The 14,968-nt window shown below is 49.0% G+C and overlaps 1 protein-coding gene across 2 annotated transcripts in view; it reads left to right on the top strand.

Annotated features, from left to right (window-relative positions):
• The window catches only part of ANKRD55 (ankyrin repeat domain 55), a 1,206,736-nt gene that overhangs the window by 966,978 nt on the left and 224,790 nt on the right, over positions 1 to 14,968 (top strand). The gene's annotated exons all lie outside the window — the stretch shown is intronic.

Raw genomic sequence — 14,968 nt, 5'->3', positions numbered from 1 at the left:
TTTGATAGATGGCTTACCTGAGGAGCTGGCATGGCTTTGGTAGGTCTCAATTAAAGTTTCCTGATGTGCTCTTTGTAAGTAAGGCATAAGTATCCGAAATACGACAGACACAAGGAGTCTAATCCAAGGTTGTTTATTGAACAGTATATGGTGAGAAAAACGCCTAATATAAACCTAAATCTAAGATGGGAGCAAGCTACAACCATCAAAGTAAAGAAAACGTCCTAGTGGTGTTGTGTCAAAATAAAATGGTCTACTGCCATATAAACCTATTGCCAAATCCTTACTCTATACAACAAAAGGGTGTGGAGCAATGATATGTATAACAAAATAGTGTAGTGCAAACTAAGACGTCCAAAAGGGTTTAGGTAGTTCAGGACTGCTGAACTAGTGCACTCCCTTCCCCATGTTACATCACAGGACAAGGCAGAACAGTGGCATGATTGTGAGCACTCCTTGAGTCTATATGCATCAGGAAGCAGTTTCTTCAGAAAAGGCAGGATCCCTCCGTCGGGTTCACTGTAGCCTTCAAATCACAGTTCAGTTGACTTTACCAGTTCTACTAGCTTATAACACTCAGGAGCTCATAATGTCCTTTTAAATAAATATTTGGTTTGCTTTCACCGATTCACTCAGGTCCCCTTCCTCCGAGCCCAGACCTTCCTGTGTAGGCAGTTCTGGCTTCCTTCGATCAGGCGCGAGCCTTCATATCGCTAGCATCACACTTGTTACTTTACAATCTTTCACGATTTCACTTCTAAGTACTTGCCAGTTCAATACAGAGACTTCCGATAGGCAATCGCGTCTCGCCGGGTCACTCTGTTATATTGTAGCAACTGTGTTTACTTTCAACAATCAGTTTTCGGATACAGTTCAAAGGTTTATACTGGCCTCCTCTCCCGAGTCTTTCTGGTATCTGCAGTTCTTAGTTAGAATCACAGGGCTAATAATTCCTTAGGTTAGCTTTGTACTTCGTTTCACCTTTTGTTAATGTTAATGTTAAAAGTATTTATATAGCGCACTGTCACCAACGGAGTTGGTCTCCAGGTGCTCAGGCAGATCTGTAAACAAAGTGGTGGGGTTGGGTTAGTGGGTCAAGAGGGCGTAGGAAAGTGAGAAGGTGGTGTCCTGTTGGCAGCTTCAGTTTGGTTTTCACTGCGCCAAGCTTGGGTGTGGATATAGGATCAAAGCGAGTCCTCATGCGCTGTTGTTGCAATTTATGTGTTGATTGTTTATTGTTGCAGTGTGGTGAATGCGGTTTGCTGTGAGAGAAGTGGTTGTGTGGGCTTTTGTTTGAGTTAAGTTAAGTATGCAGAAATGTGAGGTTTTGGTTAATGGGTTGTTTGTCTCTTAATTCATGTCGTTTTGTTTAATATATCCGGTTGTCATACTGGGTAGGTAAATTATTTCTCTTTCTTTCCTGGCCGTCTAGATTCTAGGGCAATAGCGTGGCTGGTTCCTAGCTAAATTATTGAACTTAGTACACCTGGTTGGGTGAGAACTATCCCCTAGTTCCATAGTGATGTTATATTATCATTCCACGCTCGTTCCTATCTATTGACTGTCGGTGGTCCATAGGTTAGGTATATTCTGTCTTTCCCTTTGCTGACTGTCAGGTTCCTAGGGCAATGGCGAGGCTGGTTCCCAACTAAGTTATTGAGCTTAGTACACCCAGTTGGGCGAGCATTATCTCTACTTAAGGGGTGGCGTTATATTATCATTCCCCGCTCCTTCCTATCTATTTACTGTTGGTGGTCCATAAGGTAGATATATTCTTACTTTCCCTTTGCTGACTGTCTGGTCAAAGACTTTCGATTGTACGAGGGGGGCTTGTACCCTTGACTTTACCTTTGTATGACCACTTTGACTATTCGCCAACTCTCTCAGTTACACTCAAGTGCTTCAGATTGCTTTTGTGGATTCTCTCATACGCACAATCTTGGCGTTCTTCATTCTTGCTACAATGTGCTCGCGGTTTCTCGACAACCCAACGAGTACTTCAAACGTTAATGTCCTTTTCATTTATCAACTCAAGCCGGTCTCCCATTTCACTCACTGGCAGCGGCTGATACAGTTTATCAAGACCTTCCGTCTAGTCAAGGCTTTTGGCCCAGCGCGGCTTGCCTCCTTTCAAGTTTCAAATTAAACGAGGGGGCGCTGTTGCGCCGAAGCAAGATGGCCGCCTAGGTGTTGAGCTCCGGACGGGGAGAGCAAAGATCCTTCGCGTTCAGGCCCGCGACCCCATTGCATCCGCTTGAAATCGACAATGCATCTCTATAATCCCATCCTCTGTGCCCTGGGTAAGTTTCGTCGAGAACCACGCCCCCGGCGCCGAGCTGTGGCCACCTGGTCCCTGCTGGGACTCCTTCTGTTCGACAACCCGTCTGACGCTCCGTGGACCGCGGCCCTCCCGGCCACTTGAGGGCACGGCGTTGCGGCCTGCTGCGGGGAGGGGCCTGCGTGGCCGGGCTCCTTTCTCCCTGGTCCCCCGACGGCTGCCTCGCCCTGTTGGCCCGCCATACCTATTGTGGATGCGACATCCGATGACACCAGCGACGCTTTTGCTGAGAGAATACCGACACTGCTGGCCTGCCGTCTGCTCCCCTGCGCCCACCCGCACAGCTCTTCAATCCGGTCACCCCTCCGCAGGCCGGACCCAGGTAGGGGGTGAGGGCCGGAGGGGTTGAGCGGCCCTCTCCTTTGGCCGGAACGGTGTCTATGCCCATGTGCTCAGGCACCTGTGGAAACTCCTATACCCTGTAAGTGGTTCCTGGACTCGGCCCGACTCATAATACGCGCCATCTTCGCTCCCCGCCACTGGCACCCTGATCGCTCGTGCCCCTGCTGGGAACTTCGAATCTTTGACTTGGGGGCATACACGTGGATCCCTATCAGTTTATCCCCCCCCATGCGATGTGAACAGCCACCTCAATTTGGGACTGCCTACTGGGCCTCACTACCCAGGGAATCGCTTGCAGGGCCTTCGTAAAGCTCAGGAAACGCTGCTGCTCCACTGAGCCACACGCTCCTGGCTGCGTTTTGATCACCCCTCTGCCATCGCCGCACCGGCCATATCCACCAGCACAGAATATCAGTGGTCCACGGCGGCACCACGGGACGGGCCTTCAGTGGTCCTTGCCTCCCCGGAGGGGTTCATCCCGAGCTGCATCCGAGGGGGAACCTGCCAAACCCGACAGCTGGCACCTTGGGGTGCCGGTGAATCGAGCGTTAATTGCCACCATGACCAAGGGAGCGGGAGCCGGGAGGAAGGAAAGCTCGCTGAATATGTTCACTAAAACGCCCTCCAGACCGCTGACCGACCCTCCAGAGGAATCGCCCACCGCCTCGTCATCCTCATCCCCAGATGACTCGCAAAAAATGCTGGAGTACATGCGCGAAGGATTCACCACGCTTCATACCAAATTAGACGATATGAATGGTAGCATCTCGTCGATAAAGGCTCATATCGAGAGAACAGATAGTCGGTCGCTGAAATCGAAACAAGGGTTGGCACCACTGAGGATGAACTGGGCTCCCTCCGTGTGACGGTTACCACTCTCACTAGTCGGGTCCTGGCAGTGGAGAAGAAAAATAACGACCTTGAATCCCACTCCAGGCGAAATAATCTCTGCATTGTTGGTGTACCCGAGGATGACATTGGTGAGCCCATGGAGGAATATGTGGAACGAACTCTATTAACACTGCTGGATCGCCCCAAACTTTCAGCTCAATTTGCGGTGGAGAGGGCACACCACTCCCTGACCGCGAAACCCAGGCCGGGCACGCCACCCCGTCCCATCATTGCCAGGATCCTGAATTTTCGTGATCGGGATGCCCTCTTACGGGCGGCCAGAGTTAAGGGGGAGCTGTTCCCCGGGGGGGGGCGAGGATACATCTATATCCAGACTTTTCTGTGGCGGTGCAGCAGGAGCGGAAAACCTTTATAGCTGTGAAAAAGAGACTCTGGGACTTGGGAGTTAAATATTATATGCTTTTCCCCGCAAAGCTGAGAATCAAACATTCTAATCAAACTTTCTTTTTCACCATCCCTGAGGAAGCTTCCAAATTTATCGACAAACATTTCCCGGGCTGAGCCGCTTATTCCCAAACTGGGATGTATGTTTAATCCGCATATTACCGTGCCTAGGACAAGTGGGGAACCACTGCTGGCTTCTCCCCTTATGATGGCACCCTATTGTTGAAATTCATTGGTTGCTGGTTTGTTCACGTTGCTCCTTTTATCCTATGCATTTGTGGTCTTGTTTGCCACGCTGACTCATTGTTCCAGGGCATTACTCCCCAGCAAGACCCCGTCTTGGGTATTACTCTATGGTTACCACTATGTCCCCGAGGGTGGGTCCTCGGACTCCTCTCCTGCCCTTACCACTCGGATTCCATATTTGGCTCCCTAGATGGTGTATTGGGACACATGGCTGCTTCCCTCCTGCTCACTTGTTTCATTCCCTATGGGCCATGGCTCCCCCTGTTACCTGTTCATGCCTCAAATGCTATGGTTAATAATATTAGATTGCATACTTTCCTCACGCTCTCTCCAGTCTGGTGCGCCACTGCCCGGCAGCTAACAGTCCCCCAGGCGTAGATGCCTAGAATTTCTTGGTTTATATGGGTTTGTTTGGGTCTCGTCCTTCCGATTGGGGGAGGGATGTGGGTGGTGGGAGGGGGTGGGTATGTTATGGTTGACAAAGTCTTGACGACCACTAGAGGCGCCCCATGCGCTGAGGTAATGTCTTTTGAGTACACAAACGGGGCTCCACGCACCGCAGGATCCACTAGCTTCCTGTGGTTGGCACCCCTGTGGCAGGAATACAAGCAGTACTCATGCGAGTATGGCTAACACTGATGTGACCTTCATGAGCTGGAATATTCGGGGGTTGGGCAATCACAGAAAGATGAGACAGGTACAGCTACATGCTGAACGTCATGGGGTGAAAATTCTATGTATACAGGAAACCCATGCTCGATCGGAGCAGTGCGAGCGGTTTGCTAGACAATGGGGACCCCAGAGGTACTATACTAACTATTCAACGCAAAGCCGTGGCACCCTTACTCTGATACACAAAAGCCTGAAATTCACATGCCACCACTCGCATATCGACCCTCTGGGCAGATACGTGTTCATTGCTGGCAAATTGCTCCACCAAGAGATAGCCATCCTGAATATATATGGTCCCAATATCGACGACCCTGAATTTTACCTACACCTAGCTGCCCTCCTTGAAAGCTACCCCCTACTTCCAATATTATGGGGGGGGGGGGCGATTTCAATACCATACTATATGTCGCCCTAGATAGGTCAGGCACCAGACCTCGTCAACTTTCCAAGGCAGCCTACACTATCCTTACATCCCTCCCCCGGCTGGCTCTTGTGGATGTATGGCGTCTAATGAACCCTGATTCCCGCACGTTCTCCTTTTATTCTTCGGTTCACGATTCCCACTCCAGGATAGATAGATGGCTAATAACGGACACACTGGTCAGATCAGTATCTCACTTGGCTATCCTCCCTAGGACGATCTCGGACCATTCACCGGTACTCATATCCCTAAACTGGGGCCAGGATGCCGAAAAAGCTAGACTGTGGAGGCTAGGACCAAACGCGCTTCTCGACCAGGCCTTCGCAGCCGAACTCGTATCCTCCATTGAGGAATTTTTTGAGATCAATACAGATTCGGTAACATCGCATGCTGTCCTGTGGGAATCGTTCAAAGCGTATGTGAGAGGGATGGCCATATCCAAGTGCTGCGGCATCCTTAAGGAAATCCGCTTAGACATCGCTGCCAGTGAAAAGGCCCTGGGTATCCTGGACTCCCGATATGCTCACAACCATTCCCCAGCTACTCTGGCTGCACTGGGTTCTGAGCTGGACAGGTTTCGTGACCTTGCCCAGCGTGAGGGTAAATTTCTAGACTCCCCCAGGCGGTGAGGAAATACGGTGAGGGCGAACGCCCGGGTTGTTTGCTAGCCAGACTGTTGCGCCGGGAGTTCGGTGCCCCCCATATACCTGCGATAGTCAGACCCAATGGCTCGCTCCCCACCTCCCTCCAGGACATCAAACTCCCAGTTTCAGCTGTTCTATACCTCCTTGTACTCTGCCGCCGATGGTCCCCAAGCCCCGGAAATTGATTCCTACTTGGAAGCCCTCCCCCTATCTGTGCTGTCCACCGAAACCAGCCTACTCCTGGAGAGACCGTTTACTTCTGAAGAGCTTGACGAGGCCATTGCATCGCTGGCATCAGGGAAGGCCCCTGGCCCCGACGGGCTCCCCATTGATTTTTATAAACGATATAAGTTGATCCTGATTCCGCAGTTGTTGGCCTTATGGGAGGAGTCGTGCGAAAAGGGTATTCTCCCCCCATCTCTCCGAGAGGCGCTGATAACATTGCTCCTTAAGCCGGATAAGCCCCCCACACAGTGTGGCTCATATCGACCACTGTCTCTGATTAACAGCGATGTTAAAATATATGCTAAACTGCTTGCCAACCGCCTAGCCCCACATATGCCGCACATTATTCACCCCGACCAGGCGGGATTTGTCCCGGGTAGATCTACATCCCTGAACTTGAGGAGGCTCTTCAATGTAATCAGCAGAATCAGTCCCACCACGCAGGCTGTTGCAGCCACCCTAGAAATGCAGAAGGCCTTCGACTCAGTCTTGTGGAGGTATCTGTGGCGAGTCCTCGTGAGGTGCGGGTTCGGCCCCAATTTCCGTGCATGGGTCGGGTTACTTTACACTGCCCCGTCGGCCAGGGTTCGGACCGAGGACAGATGCTCTGCTCCCTTTCAGATATCCAGAGGCACTCGCAAGGGCTGCCCCTTCTCCCCCCTTATATTCGCCATTGCAATGGAACCCTTTGCGGACATGGTACGCCAATCCCACTAGCATAGGGACCTACGCACGACCAACCAATCCGATGTGATCTCCCTATATGCGGATGCCGCTCTTCTCTATATCCGGTCTCCCAACTCTAATCTCACCCCCATGTTAGCAGATGTGGCTCGCTTTGGGGACATATCTGGCCTTAAAATAAATTGCTCCAAGTCCACTTTATTCCCACTTACAGATTCCATACAGCCCCCCCGCAGATTTATGTGGCTTTAACTGGTCGCCATCCAGCATCCCCTACCTGGGGGTGGTGGTTTCCCGCCACGTAGCCAAGCTTCGCGAGGATAGTTATCAGACTTATTTAACTAACCTTGCGGTGAAGGCCTCCAGCTGGTCCAAACTCCCCATTTCACTAGCAGGTAGGATCGGAATCCTTAAAATGGTGGTATTACCCCAACTCCTGTATCGTTTTACCAACCTCTCTGTGTGGCCTGGGGATGTTTTCTTCAAAAAGCTGCGTCAGGTAACCAACACCTTTCTATGGCATTCGGGAGCTGTCCGCCTTAAGCTGTCCACATTGACCGCTCCCAAAGAACTGGGTGGATTCAACGCTCCTGATTTCACCAGATACTGGATAGTAGCCCAATCGCAGTTTGCGTCGTATTGGTTTAAAACAACTGATCCCCCCTCCCCCACATGTTCGGCTGGAAAAACTAGCGGTCTCGGACCGTGTGATAGGTTCCCTGATCCTCAAACCAGCACCCTCTGACCCAGACTCCGCAGACCCGGTTGCTGCCACGTCCTTGGCATTGTCCAAACTCTGGGCAATGGTTGGCACGCCTCATCCATTTCACGGTGACCTGCCGTTATGGAACTTTCTTCCCGATGTCCCACATATCCCACAATCAGTCGTATCACACTGGGCGGATGCTGGCTTCCTGGCACTCTGTGACGCCTATGAACGGGAGAACTTTGTTGAGTGGCTGGATCTCCCCCCACCTCTCAGAGGCCGGCTTTCAGTATGGCTACAATACTCCTCATTACGTAAGAATCGAAAATCCAAATTCCCTGATTTCCCTGCCTTGCCCCCAGATGACCCAATAGTGGCTCAACTCTGCTCCTACCTCTCCTTTAGGGGCAAAGTGTTGAGGCTTTACTCATTACTGCAGAATAGAACGGCCCCCTCCTTTACAGGGTTGAAACGCGCGTGGGAAGAGAACCTGGGAGTTGAACTCACGGACGAGAGATGGTCCCGTATGTGTGGCTGCACCCACAATGTATCCTATAATACCAGATTTAAATTAATACAATTCAAGGTGCTACACAGATACCATCATACACCAGCAAGACTACATAGCATGTTCAACACCGTTCCTCCCAGCTGCCCCAGGTGTGGCATGGATCGAGCTACCTGCATTCACATGTTATGGCACGGCCCCCGTCTCACTCAGTTCTGGTTGGACGTCTGCTCCACGCTATCAGATATCCTGGAACATACCATAGCCCCCACCCCATTACACTGCCTATTTCATGATCTCCCAAAGCTTCCCCGCGACTCTAGGAACCTTGCAGGTCTGGGCATGCTATTGGCGCTCTGCTGTATACTATTATGCTGGCTCTGTCCCAGGGCCCCTACATATGCACAGTGGCTCAGGTCGATCACATGGGTTCACGATATTGAGGAATCTTGGAATGCAATGCAACACTCCCACTCGAGGCCGAGTGACATCTGGTGGAGGTTCCGGGACTATATGGCTGCCGTGGCCTCACCCACTGACTCTGTCGTGTCCTCCCCCGGGGGCTCCCCATAGGTGCTGCTCTTTTTCTGATATAGCTGTTGATATCCAGCCTGCTACCTCATCTTCTGTAAAGCGTAATTGATGCATGATGTGTAGCTAATAATGTATGTTGTTGATTCCATTGACTTATTGCCGGTGCCATGTGGCGCCTTTTTTGTTTCTGGTGTGTTGTCAAGACAAATAAAGAAAGTTTTTTAAAAAAAAGTTTCAAATTAAACATGCTGTGATGGGCACCCGAGGGGCACTGATGGTTCTCTCAAAATGTTTTTTTTTTATTTTCTTTAGAATTATTAATCGGTATGCAAATATTGGGTTTGGATTGTGAAAAAATGTAATCGATTTTTAGATAGTCATTTAAATAAATGTAATGTTAGTTGCTGTAAATGCATTCAATGCTAAATCAATATAAAATACAGTTTTATAATTGAATGTATAATGAATATATTATGATGATGAATGTACATATATGACATTATGGAAGTTATGTCATATCTGATATTTTGCATATGGTGTGAGGTTTTCTTAGAAAAACCAGAAGTACTTAATAAAAAAAATAAAAAAACGACATGTGCCAGAATGCAAACCTGCTGCTTAATTAAAAGTCAGAGCTGGGTGGAGGACTCGCAGAGCACTAAGCATTAGTAAAAGCCTTATTGGAATGCAGCCTCCTCTCTTTGGATCTGTCACGTCCACGATTTCAGGTGTTAACCTGTCAGTCCTGGCCTCTATGCTCATATCATTCTGCACATCTATTTAAACCTCAATGGTGTCTAAGTAGCAAAATAACATGGCCCAAAAGACCAATACTGGTAGAACATCTCGGATCATATAGTGAACTACCCAGGAGCTCCCTTTCTGCATATGTTTGAGACATGAGGTTTAAGGAAGGAGTTATGTTAAATGGCAAAAGTGTGCTGTAGTTGCTTGTCAACATGAGCTTTATTGAACTTCAAAAAGTTAATTAACATTCAGAGTAATATTCTGAGATGTACTGCTCCACATTCCTAATTAGGGAATTTCACATTCACTTAGGCCCTTGCCCTAACTAGTTCATCTCCCAGTTGACCAGAATTCACCTTTACTGATTTTCTCTTGTGTACTGGGGATTGGATCTAGTAGATGGTAATTTATGAAAAGTGCACCTTTTTCAGATGTGCAGCATCAACATATTTCCCCTTATAAAAAGGCCCCAGGTCTTTTGTACACATGTCATTCTTAAGTGACAGTTTTATCAGACAATGGTGACCATTTTATTGACCATGGATATTGAAATACCATGCCAGCTCTTCCAATATTTAAAAGTGTGACATAGAGGTCACACACATTTCTTTAGCTGGCATTCAACCCACTGACTTAGGTTACTGTCCTTGTCCTGCATCCTATGGCATATGCACATTCTACTCACTAAATCATATTGCTATGAAGTCTTTTGTCAAGTTTGTCAACTTCTGATGGTAAATTAGTGGAACACACTAATTTCATCATGTACACACATTTGTTTCCCTTCATAGTAGTTGATGTTGTATTGTGCAGAATGACATACTTTCATTCACAGTGCACATGCTTTGCTTTATTGCCTTATTATCATTTTGCAGGTGTGCTCTCAGGTGTGCTCATTCTCTTGTACAGATTGAAGGATACTTGTTTTTCTTAACATGATATGATATGTAATTTATAATGTGCCTGTACACAAGTGTTTATAGGCACGACAAGACAAGGAAGGGATGACGGACGGAGGACAAAACAACAATTTTACTAGGCCTTTTGTCATTCAGATCATGCAAGTGCAGGGATGGGGAGAAGTGCAAGGAGGGGGTTGGAGGAGGTTGAGTGCAAAGGAGCTCGTAAGTGCTGCCAGGGAGGTTGCTCATAAGTGCAGAGAGTCAGGGTACTGTAGGGTTGCAGATACAGTCCCTAAGTAGTTGCGAGGCCTGGAGGGAGTGCAAGGGCAACTGGTTGTGCAGGAGCCTGCTCCAGTAAGTTCAGTGTGTGACCAGGTAACCAGTGTGCACAGCAGACAGGGACATCAGCAAGGGAGAGAAAGTGGAAGCGAAAAGGAAGGTCTTTAGGTGGTCCTGCTCAAGTTTGAGAAAGGCAGGGATGCTGTTCCAAAGGAGGCCTCAGCCATGGACAGAAATCTACCCCCCACTCTCTGCCTGGAGTAGCGTCTGACTCTCAGAGGGTTGGAGGTGGATGAGCGGATGGCTTGAGAAGTAAGATGCTCAGGAAGAGAAAGTTGGATATAGTGACGTCCCTGGCCCCAGAAAGCCTTGTGGCCAATGCAGAGGGTTTTGAACTTGATCCTTGCAGCCACATGGAGCCAGTGGGAGATTTCAGGGCTGGAGAGATACGATCACCAGGCTTGAGGCCAAGGACAAGTCTCACAGTCCTCTTCTGGATTAGTTGTAAAGTGCAAAGAGTGTAGATTTAGAAAGAGGCTGTTTCAGTAGTCCAGTCTAGAGAGGACCAGGGCTCTGGAGACAGTGAGCTTCTGGGCGAAAATGAGTAAAGGAAGAATACCTCTGAGGAGGTCCAGCTGATAGTGTGACGTCTTAGAGACATCAGCGATGTGAGGAGAGAAGGAAAGGGTGGTGTCAAAGATGACACCAAGGTTCTTAACCACACTGGAAAGTGCAGATAGAGGGCTCAGGGTGGACGGCCCAAGTACGAGGGAGGAGGCAGGAGCAGGTGTCCCAATGAGGAGGATCTCAGTGTTACTGGCATTAAGGCAGAGATCGTTGGAGGCACAGCATTCCTGAATTGTGGACAGACAGACAGACAGGTATGAGAGAAGGAGCTGTGAGAAACCTAAAGGTGTCTCACTTGCTAGTCCCATGGGGCTCTGTCATCCAGGTGGCCATGACATAGCCATTGCTATTGGATCCAGTTCCTGGAGGTGGACCAGTGTGGGAGGATCACCTGGATGAGGGGTCCTCAGGTAGTGGAAGTGGGACGCTGACGGGTGAGACGTGGTACTCCCTTTCCTAAAACAAGGTTTCCCCATCCTACCTCATAGCATACTCAAATGTTCTACAGCCCCCCTCCCGTCCAACACGAACACTTTCCTACACTGAGACAGACAACGGACCAACACAAGGAGCACACTTCAAGCAAGGCTGACCAGATGAGGAAGCAGCAATTCCAGACCGGCAGTTCAAGAGGAGGAGAATGGCAGAGAGATCTAAAGGGGAGACCAGGAGGGAATTGCCTTTGCCCTTTTCAATGCAAACCTGCAAAGCCTCTGGGAAAACAAACGTAAGACTGAGAGTCGCAGCTGGCGAGTGGAATATCGGATGTCCACAGTATGTGGAACCCTCCAGCACTGATTGTCAGGTTGGGGAGAAACAGTTCTCATTGTGGTACAGTCCTTGACTCCAGCAGCAAAAGGTAAAGCCAATGAGTTCAACCCAGCCGCTGAGTCGAAAGCAAGTATGGCGAACCGGACTGTGTTGAGCCCAAGGTTGCAGTAGCAACTTTGGATATACAGAAATAAGATAATAGACAAAGGGCTTTTGTGAGTGAAGTTGGAACCAGACATTGAATGGTCCGGCACCACGTGGGTGCTCATTCGAAGGACTCTATATGGTATTCCTTGCTAACGAAACTACAAAGACCGAGGTGCCTTAACATTGGCTGTGTGTAGTGTCAAAGTGGTCATACGAGGGTCAAGTAAAATCCCTCATACAGTCGAAAGTCTTTGACACATGGTGAACACCAAGTGAGTTGTGAGAATTGGAAAACATTAACCCAACTGATGGATGCCTACGAATTAGGGTGACCAACAACACCCTGAGAACATAGTGTGATGTGGAGCCTGACTGGGGGCTCAGACACAGACTTAGGAAAGAAAAGAACATGAGGGGTCTAGTGAAACTGTGAACCCGACCGAGGGATGCCTGTGACTTGAGAATAATTAGTGAAGAGACATTGTGACAACAAATGTGAACCCGGCTGAGGGATGTCTACATTGCTGGCCAATGTGAACCTGACTAAGGGATGCCTGTGAATTGAGAGTAATTAGTGATATGAAATATTTATAACGCATATAATACCCAGAGGTTTCTAAGCACGGACCCGGGATCGAACCTGTGTTGCTTCGTGTCATCTTGCTTCCAAGGCAAGCTCGTTGACGCTGAGCTATCCTCCAGAGAGCATTGTGACAAGTGTGAACCCAGCTGAGGTCTGTCCACAATGGATAGTTGGTGAGAAGAACAGTAAGACTGTTAAGTGATATGTTTTTGAGTGAACCCGATTGAGGGAGGCTAACGTTGCAAGAAGGATCAGAGCCCGGCTGAGGGAGATCCAAGAGGCAAAGAGCAGTCTCCCAATGTGAAAAGATTGACAAAGGAACTTTTTTTTTTTTTTTGGTACAGCGGGCCTTTTAAGGCAAGAGACTTTTTCAGGACAGAGATTTGGCCCCGGAAGGTCCTGGCATCATTGAAAGTAACTGTAACCTTATGCTGGCGAGGCCCAGGAGTGTGCTGTGCTCAAAGGTCCTGCCTTGAACGTGGGGAAGGGAGACCCAGCCATACCAACCTGACTTATCATTTGGTGAACACTTCTTTCTTTTCTTGAGAACATATCCCACACTATTTTGTTGGCAATCGTTTTTTTTAGTATAGGCCCTTTTTATTTGACACAACGCCACTGTAACGCTCACCTGGTATCCACGGGGACGTCAGTCAGCCTGTTCTGACCTCTTACGACCTCGAATCCTTCCCTGGAGTCTACTCGACTGGAGACTGAGCCTGAAACACAGGATTGGTAGAGTTTAACTCCCTATCGTCTCTGTGTGCTTGAACCCCTTCTTCCCCAGGGTCCAACTCTTCCCTTTGATCCACAGCTCACCTTGTTTTCTTGGAAAGTGTGCTCTCCGTCCTGCTTTCAGCGCAGGGGCGCGTTGATTGATGCGGGTTTGTTGCGGCCTAGTTACTTCACTGGCAAGAGTCCGACAGGTAAGTATAATGAGTCTTTTGAACAGTTCTCTGACTTCGTTCCTTTCCTTCCTTAGATGATGGCCGGCGTCCGGGGATGGCGACGTGCTGCTGAGATGAGTAGCGCTGAAGGTGAGTGAGAGTGCGATGCGCGATGCGACCCTTTCGTATTTGTATTGAACTGAGTTATTTTTCTGTATCTTTTACGTGCCGCAACGTTTTCAGCGTGGATGCCGGTTATGAAGGTGAAATGAGGTGAGTAAGCGCGGTATGCGGCGCATCTAGATGTTTCCACGCTAACCTGGAGTGTCTTTTCCCTCTTGCAGATGGATGAGAAGTTCCGGAGACAGAATTCCCCCAGAGTGGCTGTGATTCAGGGAAGCGTTTGAAGCTCGTACAGTCTTTAAAAATAAGCAAAGATTTGCTGAATGCTTACTAATGCCGTTTTTCTGTTCTTTTCCCTTTTCCTTAGGAAGCGGCGTGCCGGGATGGGAATGATACTGCCGAAGATGCCCGCAGAACAGAAGGAGCAATGAATGATGGGCAGGAGCGCCGCAAGGTAAGGCTGTTCCTAACGGTATTCTTGTTCTTGCAGGAGCTGAGCGCAGAAGAAAGATGCAGGTCTACTGGAGACTGATCTGAACACAATGAGTGTCACGCTGCAGGTGCAGAAAACGCAAAGCATGTTTTTCAGCCTGGGCTTGACTTAAATAGTCTCTGGGTATCACAGGTGTCTCTGGGTGGGCTGAACCACACCCAAAAGACTAGACCACACATGCAGTTCTGGGAACCGAAATATGTGGGGGCATCCATCTTGTCCCCATCAATGCACTACAAGTCCAATCCCCAATGTTATCCTATGGGAGTGAGTGAGACTGGTGCCACAAGCGCCAAGTCTGACTCCAAGTGGGTCTTTGGAGGGATGGAGTGGCCCTTGACGGCCATGTAGGTGACCGTGGCCTGGCTCCAGCCTGACATCTTGGAGGGCTGTGGACATGAGGGGCATGAATCATGACAGCCACTAGGACTGCATAATTATTATTTGATGGTCGTAGCTTGCTCCCATCCTAGATTTAGGTTTAGATTAGGCATTTTTCTCACCCCTTATACAGTTTAATAAACACCCTTGAACTGTGATCACTTGTGTCTGTCTTTACTGTTGCCACCATGAGTTCTTTAAAGAGCAGAAGAGGCTGAGGGGAGCCTGAAGGCGAGATGGTTTCATCGGCATAACACTAAAAGTTAGAATAGAAGGTAAAGATGCAGTGGGCCAGAGGCCAAAGAGCAAGGATAGACCCCTGGAGAACACCACATGTAGAGAGAGATAGAAGAGAGGAAAGACCCAAGTTGGACCTGGCAGGGGCAATCTGAGAGAAAGGAGGTCAACCAGG

Source organism: Ambystoma mexicanum, chromosome 6p (genome assembly GCF_040938575.1).
Source record: "Ambystoma mexicanum isolate Mex_15411 chromosome 6p, UKY_AmexF1_1, whole genome shotgun sequence".
In the NCBI taxonomy this organism is placed as follows: Eukaryota; Metazoa; Chordata; class Amphibia; order Caudata; family Ambystomatidae; genus Ambystoma; species Ambystoma mexicanum.
The sequence above is the reverse complement of the archived record's forward strand: the minus strand, read 5'-3'. Positions and strand labels throughout refer to the sequence as shown.